We start from the raw sequence: 15460 nt of genomic DNA, 5'->3' as shown, positions 1-15460 counted from the left end.
TGTCTACATACTCTCTATGGGACAAGCATCTGCCTCCTGCAACAAAACCGTGAGTGCTAATCTCCATACCTGACTATATATATATATATATATATATATATATATATATACACACAGTGGTTGACAAATCACCAAAAAATCTATTCGCCACACAAAAAAATCTACTCGCCACCTATATATATATATATATATATATATATATATATATATATATATATATATATATATATAGAATCCACAGAAGCAGCCGGCACTCCACTTGCAAGTAAAAAATATCGGGTGCTTGTCCCATAAAGCAATAATAAACCATACGATACCGTTTGAAGCATGAGATCAGGTGCCCCACCTTGAGAAAGGTCCCACTGGGGGACCGAAATGTCGGTTTATGTGTCTTTTTCAATACAAAAACTTGTGATCAAACTTACCAGAGTGCTGTCACCTGATCTCGTGCTTCAAACGGTATCGTATATTGGTTTTTATATATATATATATATATATATATATATATATATATATATATATATATAATACTTAGCAAAGCGTCGTAAGACCGTTGGATAAGCCATTCGTTTTAAAACGAGGACTGCCTGTACAAACATAAGTATAATGTAACGTGGTTGATTATGAAGATATATATATATATATATATATATATATATATATATATATGCAAATATGGTTAATAATGTTTATTTAAATAAATATATTGTTTTGATGCAGTAAGCATTTTTTTGTTATATGTAGCCTAAATTGTTAATGAAATGCTTCACGTATAGTACATAGGTACAGTATAAAAAACGTGTGTTTAGATGCATCATTAAGTTTGTATGTAACCGATAACTTTATTACATTAATATTATATATCTACTTTTTTAACAGATGTTCACAGCTCCGTTCAAGACTGAAGATAATGTGAATGCATGTATCCAAAGACCGACCAACTGAGAGCTTTTCCATCATGGCCACATGCCAAACCCATCACATGGCCACTCATGCAATGATACCTCAAACTGAACATGCACACTTTTATATATCGTAGCTAATCATACATTATATAATTTTCTTCAAAGAATGAATATAGATGTTAGGGTATTTGAGACTAAGTTGAAATGTGTGTAAACATTACAATAAACTTTGACATTACATCTTGTCTTAGTGCTCCATTTTTAACAATGTGACGCTGATTACACTGACATCACTCAAATAATACAATCAATTTTTTAAGATGTCGCCTGAAGAAACACACATGTACTTCTACTGAAAAGAATGTATTGTTAAAAGTTATATATGACTAATTGTACGAAACATTAACATGACAGATTAATATAGAAATGTGTGGATTTAAATTAAAAATATTACTTATGATAGGGATACATGCCAGGTTAATGATAGAAGATATCAACATCTTATCTTCTTATACTCATGCAGGCACTCCAATTATGTATGTAGTAATAGTTACATACGTGACAATAATAATATTAAGTAAGGAATGTGAAGCATAACAATTGTCTAAATATTTAAGAACGCCATTAATTCTTTCTAAGTTTATCATGATGTTGAAAGTATGACCCAAAAAAGATATATAATCATTTACAGTAGTTCAGTTGTAAGATAACACTATGCAGAGTACTCAATACAGCATTATTTCTTAACTTAATACACAACATTCTACATTTAACGATGCACACATTGTATAGTTGGTTTGAAACATGACTAATACAAGAATAAAGGTGTTAAAAATTCACATACCGCAGCCAGACGAAGTTCTGATCATTCACTACAAAATGTGCAGTTCTTTGGAGAGAGCAGCATCCTAAGATTACATACACACAATGCAATGTAACACACATAACGAGATGATTACAGATTAGATTATATGTATTTGAAAAGCTTGCATGTGAAAAAATTCGCTATTAACGTCCTGCGAGTCTCCACCCCACTGGCTGTATGGTCCCTAGCCCCTGCAGGAGGCACAAGAAGATCCTCCTCTAAATCCTCCCGAATGTTGCCTTGAAGATTGTGGCATAGGGCAATGTTGTGCAGAATGCAACAACAAATCACTATGTCACCAACCATCGCTGGCGAATACTGGAGCGCACCACCAGATCTATCAAGACACCTAAAACGACATTTCAACACTCCAAATGTCCTCTCGATCACCGAGCGTGTGGATATGTGTTCGGCATTATATCGTTCCTCTGCAGGGGTTTGAGTATTACCCAGTGGGGTCAGATGCCAAGGTCGGCTTCCATATCCTGAGTCGCCTATAAGACAGTCAAATGACATAAAGGTTAAAATATGTAACAAGATTCAAAACATTGTGTATTGCCATTTCATAATACGACAGTGAATAATATACAACACATGCCCTAACAATGCATGACATGGATTAGATATAGAAGTTCACAAAAGTTAAGTCTTTGTGGTTACTTACAATATTAGCAACACAACGAAACATAAAACTGTACATTAAAGGTAGTTGTAAGTGCAGTTTCTGTAACATTGACTGACCCAATAGCCAACCATCCTCGAATTCCCCCAATTCAAATTTACGGAACACTAATGAGTTCTTGAGAGTGTGTGAATCGTGGCAGGCACCTGGGAAGTGGGCTACCACACTCAGAATTTTCATGAATGCGTCACATACGACCTGCACATTGAGTGAGTGGTAATGTTTCCTGTTCCTAAAATCTCTCTCCTCTTCACGTAGCGGGGTCAGCGCAACATGTGTGCAATCTATAGCACCCATCACATTGTGTAGCCCAGCAACATTATAAAATGCAGTCTTCAGTGCCTGCCACTCTACCTGCTCGCTAGGAAAATGTATATAATCACTATCGCGTCGAGTCAGTGCACAAAGAAACTGGCTAAAGGTCTGCGAGAAAGCCAACAGCAAGACCCCGCCTACTGTGCCCACAGTTGTCTGAAATGAGCCCGAAGCAAGAAAATGTAAGGAGCTCAGCATTTTAACAAGGCCAGGCACTGCATGACTCCTGTCTGTTGTTGGCTCTAAATCTTCTCTTAAAACTTCATAGAGTTCAAAGTTAGCCGCTGAGCTCAATCTGTAGCGGCTGATAACCTCTTCATCAGTCAACCCCTCTAGGGAGGTTCTTTGCCTAAAATTGCGGGGTGCTATGTGTCTCACAACACGGATCTCCCTCTCTCTCCTCTCTCTCCTCTCTCTCATCTCCAACATAATCTCCCTCCTCCTCCTCGCACAAAATAACAGAAAAGCGCAATCTGGTGCCGCATCCATTTCACCGTGGAACGTAAGTGTCTTCTTCTATCGTTTAAATAGGCAGACTAATTAGTCACATGATTATAAATGATGACACGTGTGTTGGATAGTATTGTGAACATATGAATTGTAGTCATTCTAAAATTCATTGTACATTAATTTAGATGTGTTACACACATAATGAAATGTGATGTCATCAGCAATTACACAGCATTCGAAAATCCACAATGAAAGCGATGCTGCGACACAATATGAGTAATTGACATAAAATAATAACTCTATCATTACATTTGTATGTAACATGTTGTCATGAACGTGTTAAATCTCAAGAAATAAAGGTTTGTTTGTATAAAGCTGTGTCAGAAGGGTGGATTATTAACAAGATATTTGGTGATGACGGGACTATTGCCCTTTACATTAACCCCCTGCTAATGTTTGATGGAACACTATAAAGTTTAGAAGATACATGTAATTAAATTAATATAAAATTAAAAACAAACATGTGTTCACCTTTAATTTGAATTATTGACTATCATCTCTGGGGGATACAGATATATTCACGTCAACATCCGTGGACCCCCAGACAGCTTCGAGGACCACCCCTGTACCCCTCTGAGTAAATGTACTTTCTTTCTCCATCTGAATGTATGTTAAAAGGTGAAATGCAGAATTATACATATGTGGAGAACATTATTTTATTACACTACAATACTGTACTGTATGTGTTTTGGGTTTGTATTAATTTGTATGGATACTTGTATTTGGGGATGGCACACGATTGGTCCCGCATGCCAATGGGGAACCCCAAACACCCACGGATCCCCCAACACACCCGGGACCCCCTTGGAGTCAGATGGGGACCCCCGCGTGGGTAAGCCGGGGACACCCGGCGGCCTGTTGTAAGTGTTTTGCGCATGCAAAAATGTCAAGCAATAATTTTTTCAAAGTCCAGCTTTTTTTGCATCTACCTTGACCTGACGTGTTCTGATCAACGCAACTTTCACGTACGCTAAGGTTGCGTTGCTTAGTGCATCCCGCTTAAGGAAGGAATTTAACGCAAACAGGGTAACGAACGAGCAAAGTTGGACTTAGAAAAAATTCCGGGAAAAAGTCAGTTTTAGAGCGCAAAGTGCCTGTTTGCATTGCTTAGTGCATCGTGTTCAGCACAAAATCACGTTCTAAGAGCACTTTGCGCTTTAAAAGTGACTTAACGGAGCTAAGTGCATGACCCCCAAGGTTTTGTATACATTACATACAGTACAGTTAAAATGAACCTCATTCACTGTATTGTTAAGTCTAATAATATCTATATACTTTTAACCATTCAAAGTTCTCCTTCAAGATAGTATGGTATCCACACTAAAAACCATTACCAGTTTTGTTGTGCTTATGTTATATGACGCCCATTGCCCCTGCTTTCCAACCTCATAAGTAACCATTAAGAAAATGTCCTGATTATATTTTGATATTTGGGGGCATTTGGGGAGCATTAAGATCAGTGAGTAGTAGGGGGTAGTGTTTTTTTTTAGGGGGATAAAAGATGCAAAGGGTATATCTAAACTATACTAAATTATTATATTGAAAAATGTGGAAGAAAAAAACATTGTCGACTCCTAAGTACTGTATTATTGTAGCCCCATATTTAATAATTCCATAATCATAGTGTGGAGTTTATGGTTCATCTCTTTAAAAAAGAATTACATTCTAACCTTAAAATAACCCTGGTTGTATGCATTACTTTTGACAGCTGGTGATGTGTATTCATGTTCTGGCAACAAACTGTGGCATGGAAATATTTCTGGGTAAGGATGCAGTGGCAAACATAAATCAATACATTAAAATGGAACAGTGCAAGAGATTTACTTATTTAAGGGATTTATAGTACATTATAGAACCTTAGTGAACTCCACTCTGCCTCCAATGGATTCTGTTCAGCTACCTACTGTACAGTAGTTCTGATCATGTGTTCTGTAGACTGAGTTGAATACTATTGTATACTGTATATGTATTACCCGAAGAGACAGGAAAAAGAATGAGTGGGTACCTAGGCAAATAAAATTCTGGGACCTCATCACGAGGGTGAAGAAATGTAAAAAGTGCAGTGGGCCAGTCATGCGGAAGCAGAAATGACCATCGGACAAAGATGCTACTTGATGAGATTCTAATTGTTATCAAAAGCCTAAGACGCAGACCAAAAGTAAAATGGAAAGATAAAGTTAGGACATTTATTGGAGCAACCTGGAGAAGAGAGGCTGCAGCACCTGGAAGATCTTTGGGGAGGTCTTTATCCAGCAGTGGAATGTCAAGATGAGATAGATAGATAGATAGATAGATAGATAGATAGATAGATAGATAGATAGATAGATAGATAGATAGATAGATAATTAGCATATCTAAGAGTTTATTTGCCTGCATTAGATTTCACAGTGAAACCAACCCTAATATGCAGTGAAAATCTCCTACAATTCAAAATCCACACTTTGGTAAGCTCATGATTATCTCATCTAAAAGCTTTGATAAAATAACTGCTATATCAAATGTTTTGGTATGAACTACCTTACAGTTTGACGTCTGTGTTACGGTATTCGGTAAGAGTTATCGCAAGTCAGATACCGTTGGGTTGGAAAATGCCATACTGTACCGCTCGTGATAGCAGTGCCTTTTGCTGTGTCTTTTTCTGTTCTGCCCCATGATCTGCTTACAGTCTGTAAGAGCTGCACAGAGAGAGCTGCATCTTCCTGCACAGCTCTTACAGGCGAACGGACAGTTTTTATGTTATTTTAATAACCCAGTATTGAAGCAGGGGGTCTCCGGAGATGAACCGCATTCATTTCAGCCTCCAGGATCCCCGGTATCTCCACAAAGTATAAATGTCCCAGTCACGTGACACAGGAGAATTAAACAATGAAGGGAGATACCAGCACCCCATACCGGGGCCAGTAATTTGGGAAGCAGGGTGTCCCCGGGGCTGAAATGAATGCATTTCAGCTCAGTAGATCCCCTGCTTCAATACTGTGTTATTAAAATAAAATAAAAGCAGCTTTATTACCTAAGTGGCTAGACGCTAATGTAATGGAGGTAATAAAGGGGTTAAACCAGAGTACCAGGTTTGTTGGGGGTAGATGGGGGGAGGTGAAGGGAGTAGTTGTCCCAAGGTGGGTGTTTCAGCCTACCGGGAAGGTTGCGGGATAGCTTAACCCCTTCATTAGTAGTAACCGCAAAAGTAATGAAGGGGTTAACCTCTCCCGCTAACCACCCGAGAGGCCTAACCACCCACTCTCGGGCATATAACCCTTTCACCCATCCCATCTACCCAATAAACATTCAAATACAATACAACCACCAATACTATCCAATACACCCACTGGTTGCCAGTGTCGTTACCTATGTCCTCAATGGGAGCACAGACAACCCAAATAGCAATGAATGGGCACCCTACCAACCACCCTCTCAACCCCCAACAATCCCCCCCCCCTCCTGCAACACATACTGTATAGTAATGGACAAAATCCTATTAAACAAATCTGGATACTAGCACATTTGGCCATTAAAAATAAAATATTACCCAGCCAGCATATAGTAAATTAAAGTTGTACTTTCACCTGCCAGGATGAAGGCCGCCCTCACCCTCACCTTTATCCTCAGTGTCTTCCGTGAGCAGAAACATTCAAATTAAAAAACGAACTACTGGCAATTAACCCCTTAATTACCTTAGTGGTTATTAACCTCTATAGCAGGCCTGCACAACATACGGCCCGCGGGCCGCATGCGGCGCGCCTGGCCTCTCTGTGTGGCCCGCAATGACCCCGGCCGGGCGCCAGTTAATTAATTAAATAATTATTTTTTAAAAAGTTTAAAAAAATGTCGGCGATTCATCCCCTCTCCTCCCTCCCTGTCCCCGGGTTTTGCGGTGCGCGGGGGCAGCAGCAGCATGAGGAGGATGCGGCAGCCGTGAGTATTTTTTTTTTCAATAGCAGGATGCCGGGGGGCGGGTTGGAGGTCAGAGCATGCCGGGGGGCGGGGCTTAGTACCGGGGAGAGGATGTGCTGTGTGTGTGTGTGTGTGTGTGTGTGTGTGTGTGTGTGTGTGTGTGTGTGTGTGTGTGTGTGTGTGTGTGTGTGTGAAAAACGGGCTGGTGGGTGTAAAAAACGGGCTGGTGGGGGGGTGGGTGTGAAAAACGGGCTGTGGGGGGGGTGGGTGTGAAAAACGGGCTGGTGGGGGGGTGGGCTGCTGACATGTGAGGGGGGTGGGCTGCTCATATGTGAAGGGGGGCTGCTGACATGTGAGGGGGGGCTGCTGACATGTGAGGGGGGGCTGATGACATGTGAGGTGCAGGGGGGGAGAGAGTGATGTGAGTTGCAGGGGGAGGGTGTGACTTGAGTTGCAGGGGGGGGAGAGTGTGTCATATTGAGAGGAGGGGGAGAGAGTGTCATATTGAGGGGAGGGAGAGAGAGTATCTTATTGAGGGGAGAGGGAAAGTGTCATATTGAGAGGAGGGGGGGAGTGTCATATTGAGGAGAGGGGGAGAGTGTCATATTGAGGGGAGGGGGAGAGTGTCATATTGAGGGGAGGGGGAGAGTGTCATATTGAGGGGAGGGGGAGAGTGTCATATTGAGGGGAGGGAGAGAGAGAGTGTCATATTGAGGGGAGGGAGAGAGAGTGTCATATTGAGGGGAGGAGGAGAGAGTGTCATATTGAGGGGAGGGAGAGAGAGTGTCTTATTGAGAGGAGAGGGAAAGAGTGTCATATTGAGAGGAGGGGGAGAGAGTGTCATATTGAGGGGAGGGGGAGAGAGTGTCATTTAGGGAAGGGGAGAGAGTGTCATTTAGGGAAGGGGAGAGAGTGTCATTTAGGGGAGGGGGAGAGTGTCATATTGAGGGGAGGGAGAGATAGAGTGTCATATTGAGGAGAGGGGGAGAGTGTGTCATATTGAGGGGAGGGGGAGAGTGTGTCATATTGAGGGGAGGGGGAGAGTGTGTCATATTGAGGGGATTGGGAGAGAGTGTCATATTGAGGGGAGGGGAATGAGGATGATGATGATGATGAGAGGTGCTGGAGGAGAGATGATGATGATGATGATGATGATGATGATGATGATGATGATGATGATGATGATGATGATTTAACCCGTGCGGCCCAAATGTTTTTTCCTTGGAGCAGTTCGGCCCTTCTCACTTTACGAGTTGGGCAGGCCTGCTCTATAGTAATGAATGGGTTACACCTGCCCGCAACCCACCCGAGAGGCCTAACCACCTTTCATGGGGCAACTATCCCCATCCCCCACTCTCTCTATCCTCATCACCACACATACAAAAGGGCAAAAGCAACAACCACAAAATAAAATACATCACAATTCAATAAAAATAAACATTTGCCAATAAATGAATGCCAATGAATGTCACTGTTGTAATCCACGCCCACAATATGGGCATGGATTGCAACAATGGCAATAAATGGGAAACCTAAACATTTAAAAAAAAAAACACCAAATAAAATACTACATTTAAATAAATAAAAAAAAACATTTGCCAAAAAATGCATTGATTGTCAAGGTGTTTATCTATACCCTGAAATGGGCATAGATAAACACATTGCCAGTCAATGTCATCCTACAAAAAATACACAAATAAAATACAATCAATGTGTTTCTTACCTTTTGCCTGGATGAACATTCATTCTCTTCATCCAACAGCGGCACCAACTCTTGCCCAACAACGCCATGATCCTTAGCAGCATGATGTGAAGAATTCCATGATCCTCAGTTGCTTGAAAAGGAGGTCACTGGGAGTAGTTATTCTTTCTTTTCTTCTTTCTTCCCCAACCGGTCCAGGAGATGTTGATCTGACGGCTCATGAGGTCAAATGAGACGTGACCGACCTTATATAAGGCCTGTTACGTCACATTTGACCAACAAATGGTACATCCACCAATCCGATTGGTGAATGTACAGTACCATGTGATGGCTTCCATTTTTTAATGATATGATGCCCCTGTCACAACCCCTTTCTCAGGTTCCCCCACTGGTGCAGCCACTACCACTACCCCCTCTTTTCACCCACTGCCACCATTCACCCCAGCTGCCACACTATTCACTACAACTGCTACCCCAGCTATCCCCATAATTTCTACCACCAATGGAGGAACCCCAGAGGGGCCACTCCCCCCCTGTGACACCCCTGATCCCTGCCCAAAACTGCCCCAATGTCATCTCAAAATCCCACCCACACCCCTGTCAACGATTGAACCCCCCACTTACCCTACACTAACCTTGCTCTCACCTATGGCAAGAAGAACTCCCCCAAGGTTCTGAACATCTCTTCCGTTGCCCCTTGTCCTGGCCTTACTACTTCTACCCAAACCCTATCCCTGCCCCCCCGATGATCCTTTTGCACACTCGCAACCCCCTACGCTTCCTGAAGTCCATCCTGCACTTGACATGCTCACCATGCCCCCTGTGGCAGGGCAGAGAAGCAACCACTTCCTCCCGCACTCTCTGCCTCCCCTCAATCACCTCCTCCCCTGATCCCTCACTACTCAGTTCCAGCTGTACCTGCCCCCCCTAAAACCAACCCTGTCCCCTTCTAGATATCCCTCCCCCCCCCCAGCAGCGCCCCTCTCTTGGCATGACTTACAAGCCGCCTGCTGCTCTTTTCTGCGCCACCCGAGCATTTTGCGCTATACCCACATCCCTCCTCTGCTACCCTGATGGACTCAGCCTCAGTAGAGACCAGGACCACCATAATCCAAGCCATTCTCTGCTGCGGTTCCTACTCCACTGCTCCCTGCTGCCTTGGGTGGCAACAAGCTCTGATCCACAACTTGCGATGTCCCACACAGGGGTAGCATTGCCGCATGTAGCCTCGCCCCCACTCCCTCTGTTCATGATGCATCATCTCCTTGCTGCACTTGCTGGTCCAGATCCTGACACCTCCAGGCCTGGGTTGATGGAGCCCGCTCTGCTTCTAAAGATGGGTAAAAGTATCAAAATCTGTTTCCATAACCTTTTACTCCACAATCCGCTCCGTGGTGCGAAATCCATCAACAGATTTGATCAAGTCTCTATCCGCATGGATTTTCCTGAAATCAGCCCTCGTGTCCAATCCACGCAGATTCTTCTGGGAATTCACCCCCATGTCCATCCGCAAAAATCTGCCCCCCTTTACTAAATCTGCATGAATTTCACCCCAAAATCCACGGCCCTGTCAAAAAACCCTGAGCTCCCCGCCAAAATACGTGCAAGCTCTGTGCTACATACCCACAATCCGCTTGCACATTCAATCCACACTAATCTGTTGATTCCGTGACAGCTCCCCACCCTCACAGAATCCACCATAAAAATGACACAAACGGATCCACAAACGGATTCCGGAATCCATGTCTGTCCAACCATGGAAATCACACCCAAATGCACTACTCCTCACAAACCCACACCAACAAAATTCACAGACCCCAAAAAAGGCCGATCCATGCCGGCTTGAAAAACCATCCCACAATAGTAAAATTTCCCTTTTTCTACCTTCTGCCATCCCTCTCTGCTGCCTCTCCACTCTGCCGGACGATCTCTCTAGCCAAAATCCCCGCCTTACAGTCAAGCACGGAGCCAGCAGCCTCTGTAGACTGCACCGCCACGCTTCCTCCTGCAGCTCCCTCATCCACGAATCTCCACCACCGACCATGACCATCATCATCTCCACTGGGCCCTCAGACTGTGTCTGTCTTCCTCTGTGCCATGTAGCCATCTCTCAGGGCCAGGATACCAGGAATCAAGAAAATCTGACTTTGCTCCAGTAGATCCTAGAAGAAAAAGGAAACTAGGATCTCTCCCACTTGCCTTAAGTACTTCTTACTTAACCCCTCCCCCTGGTCTGACATCAAGACAACTTAGGGGTGGGGCCCTTCGGCCTTAAAATCTTGATACCCCTTCCTTACAAGTCCAGGGCTTTCTTGATCACTTTCAAAATAGCGATAAAGTTGGTATAACCAGCTAATCTCTAACAAGAAGCACACTAGTGGTGCACACCAGGGTTTTTAAAACGTAACATTTATTGTTACCACAATTAATATATGTCTACACCTGCAATTTTAATGTTATAGTGTGTATAGTAAAATCATAAAAATGACAGGGGGTGAGGTAGGATCGCATTACTCCTGTGCAGTTGTATTCACAATCACAAACAATAGTGGCTGAATATCATGTGATGTTCAATGTATAATCTGATTAGATTGTATGCACAGGGTACCTTGTACTATCAAATATATATACACTGATTACTGCATACTCACATGCCAATATGGTTCAGTAAAAAGCTGGCTAATAAAAAAATAGCTCCATTAATTGGGGGGGGAGGGGGGGTGATGTAGTGACGTCACGACAGCAGGTTGATCTAGTGCTCGCATTCTCTGTCAGGACATGTAGTGTTGAAACATTGCACCGCCGTGTGCTACAATCTATCAGTTTTTCTGAGCAGGATATGGGGATAATAAGGATGTGTCTGGCTATTAACTAACAACTAGTGGTACAATTATGCGGCCTGCTAGAGCCGGGCTGTGCTCCACACAGCATTTCTATTAAGGGCTAGACCAGACCTCTCCACCTATTACTATACTGTTGCAACTACACAGCCTGACAACGCTGTGCATTGTATGGCTTCTTATTGTGATGTTAGAACATACAACTTCCCTATCCAACGTTCCATTGGGGTATATTCAGTCTGTTTTTTCATGTCCATGACTCTATTAGTAGATAGACGCCATTTCTAAATAAATCCGACAAGTATAAGTATTTTTTTTAATGCTTTTAGCTTTTGTATGATAAACAAAACATATATATATATTTTCTGCTTTATATATATATATATATATATATATATATATATATATATATATATATATACAGTATATAATTTTTTTCACAATCCTTATCTAGTATCTTTTGGAAATACGATGTTCAGTCCTCTAAACTAGAGGTGAATTGTTCTCTTTGCTGCTTTGTTTATTGTTTATATAGTAATTATGAAGACATAATTAATCAACGTGAAACATGTTCATTTTTAACAGGATGCAAATAAGTAAAACTATTACTTTAAGGGTGATTAAATCTTTTTATGGGTGTCAATGATACTGATACAGTAACTATTTTTGGGGTCTTCTATGTGGTATGGAACCTTTTAAAGATCCATTTGAGTATTCTTAAATTTCCTAGCAGCAGCTAAATGTATACATTGTATTTTGCTTCACCTAATAATACGTGCTGGGTGGCAAGAGCACTGTTTCACAAGCATTCATACAATACCCCAATCATCAGCCATTATACTTTCTATGAAAGGTCAGCGCTGCCTTTGGTATTTGATGTAAATGTTCCATATGCATGGTCACGAACACATTTTATTATCTCTTTTATTTTCTGTAGGTACATTTATTAGATGAATGGATCATATAAGTCAATCATTCCACCATTCACACATGCTAAGAATAACAGATATCAAAATATTGAAGAAGTTGCATTATAATAGTATGCTAAGAATCCCACAGGAAACCACTGGATAGCAAACACAATTGAAAAATGAATGCACTAAGGTAATGAAGCTTGGCCTATTGTTTATTTTTATTACATATGATTGAAACAGGAGTTGAACCGCATTAATCTCGGGTCTGGGCAGCCCCTGCTTCCCGATGTACAGGCCTTGTTGAGGGGTGCCGGTATCTTGGGCTGTTTAAATGTGGCCCGTGACGCGGGAGATTTAAACTTGCAAGGAGATATTGGAACCTCATATGGAGACCTGTATCTCGGGAATCAGGGAGTTTTTGGACCTAATATTAATGCGGTTCAGCTCCAGAGACCCCCTGCTTCAATCCTATGTACTAAAAATAATAATAAAAATTATGAGATCTGCGGTAAGAGCTGCTCCGGGAGACAGAGAGAGAGAGACTGGTTCGTGGTGGCCCAAATAGGTTTAACGCTGCGGGAGTCCCAATCAGAAGCAGGAACCCCCCCTGCATAAAATCCTTCTGGGAATATCCCTGTTTTCGGGGCCATGATCACGGCTGCACTTGGGCCGCGCTCCAACCACTCAAAGTGCCGCAAAGAGCAGCTTGAATAGCACCACATCTGCAACTAGTTTGTCATTAAATTAGTGCTATAGTAAGTGACTTACTCTGATAGTGTCGATAGTAAGAATTAGGGAGAATTTAGTCATCATTGTGTAGCATTCTACATGTAAGATCTATTAGGCTGTGTATTGTCTTATGGCCCAGGATAATACAGATGTTGTAATACAGTAAGTTGTGAATATGGATATGATGTATTATATTTATTATGTATATATGTATAATATACATATTATATATGTGTAATATATATATGTAGCCCTTGTACCCCCTGGGTACTGAAACTACGCGTGCTGCTTTTACCTGTGTGGCCAACAGGAGGCCTGAGCCTCTGCCACTGGGAGCCTGGGATACACTTATACACGGTGCAGCGCCTCCACTGATAAGGGATCCCAGGGTGGTGGAAGTATTCCCTCACCGGAACCAACCTACACAGTAAATACACACGTTTGTATAAGAACAGTATTTACTAACTAGCATATAATGCAGGTACCATAATATAACATAGTAACACAGCCCAGCATGTGACCCAACAACACACAGTCTGTATTAGTGTCCCCAAACACTGAATGTCTGATGCACTTAACCACTGAGTATCTCTCCTTCAATATGTGTGTGAGGGGATAGCGCACTTCCCTGTGTTGGGGCCCGGTGGTGCACTTAAGAATACCTCCCTGGTCTTTGTCCAGACCAGGATAAACAGCAGCGATGGGCAGACCCGCGACGTGGTTCCGCGGCGCGGTCTGATGCTCCTCCCTTGGGTAGATCCTCAGGCTGACTTCTCTGAGGGGGCCTCCAGCCGGATGGCACCTTACAAGCAGTCCTGATCTGCTCTCAAATAGCAAGCTGCACTCTCCTTCAGGCAGGGTCCTGCAGCATCTCTCACTCTAATGCTATGGTGAGAAGGTTCCCTACCTTAAGGCCTTCCCTGTAGCAATAAGTTCCTCTACTGTGTCTCAGGGGACTAACTGGGCCATTGGGGATAACTTCTAGCCTAGTCCCTGGAGTACAGCTCCGTGGACACTACCTGCACCTTCAAGGTCCAGGTCTTGACTGACAGCTTCCTGTCCCAGCATGCAATACTCTTTCCTTGATGGGTGGAAATTATGTTTGTTCATTTAGATGGTTTTACTGAAGAACCATTGCATTTATTTGGAGTTTTGTTACATAATGAACAACTTTAGTATTGCAATAAAGTCCCCTGTGCTCTTTCTTTAAAATCCTCCTCGACACATCGTCCTGTGCAAATACTTAGCCTATTGACCATATATACAATATCTGCAAATTGTCAAAAATGCTCCAGGTTTGAAGATTGTGGATAGAAACCTTACACTCACTGGTCTTTTGTTTTGTTTTTTTTAAATGCTTGTGTTTTTTGTTTTGGCTTTGCAAAAACTTAATTCGTTTTGGTCTTGGATTCTTTTTTTTCTTTTTTTAATGATGGGGAAAACAAAATAAGCTGGACATTTTTGTGGAATATTTTAACTTTGATCTTTTTTGCAAAAGTTTGCATCTTTTTTTGTTTATGATTCAATAATGTTTTCAGTTTATTGGAAAATTAGACTTTTGGCTCCAATTTAGCTTGGATTTTATCAATTGTTTGGAAGTTTGACTCAAACTTCTGGACAAACATCAAAGATTGCGAAGTTCAGATTTCGAGCCGGACGAAGCTGCTCATCCATATTTGTCCTGTCATAAAAGCTGTGTAATACGGCAGGCATATGTGGGGGGGGGGGGATGTTCCATGTTAAAATGCACAAGAAGCAAAAAGTGACACACTGTCTCCTCATTCGAATGTCATTACCCAGAATCCCTTGCTGCAGTGGAAGCATTGTTTGCTAAGCGATAATGGGGAAAAGCAGTGTTGTAGACCTGTCTAATACATGTGAATGTACCCACAAGTGATGTTTTTATTTGATATTTATTATATTAAGTTTAATAAATGTGATGCTGCCGCAGAAGGATGTGTAAATGGCTATGTACTTAAAAAATAGGCAACAGAAATAGGCTCCACTCAATATTTCCCCACATCCTTGTTCTTCCAAGCATAATACAATAAAATAAAAATGTGGAATTTGTATTGCATTTTTTATGATCTCTCTAAATAAATAAAAG

General features: G+C 42.1%; 1 protein-coding gene across 1 annotated transcript in view; it reads left to right on the top strand.

The window, feature by feature from the left end:
- STK32A (serine/threonine kinase 32A) overlaps window positions 1–15460 on the top strand; it is a 193184-nt gene that overhangs the window by 42258 nt on the left and 135466 nt on the right. The window lies entirely within an intron of this gene.

The sequence above is a fragment of the Ascaphus truei genome, chromosome 5, assembly GCF_040206685.1.
Source record: "Ascaphus truei isolate aAscTru1 chromosome 5, aAscTru1.hap1, whole genome shotgun sequence".
Lineage (NCBI taxonomy): Eukaryota > Metazoa > Chordata > Amphibia > Anura > Ascaphidae > Ascaphus > Ascaphus truei.
Note: the sequence above shows the minus strand (reverse complement) of the source record. Positions and strands in the feature narration are given on the sequence as shown.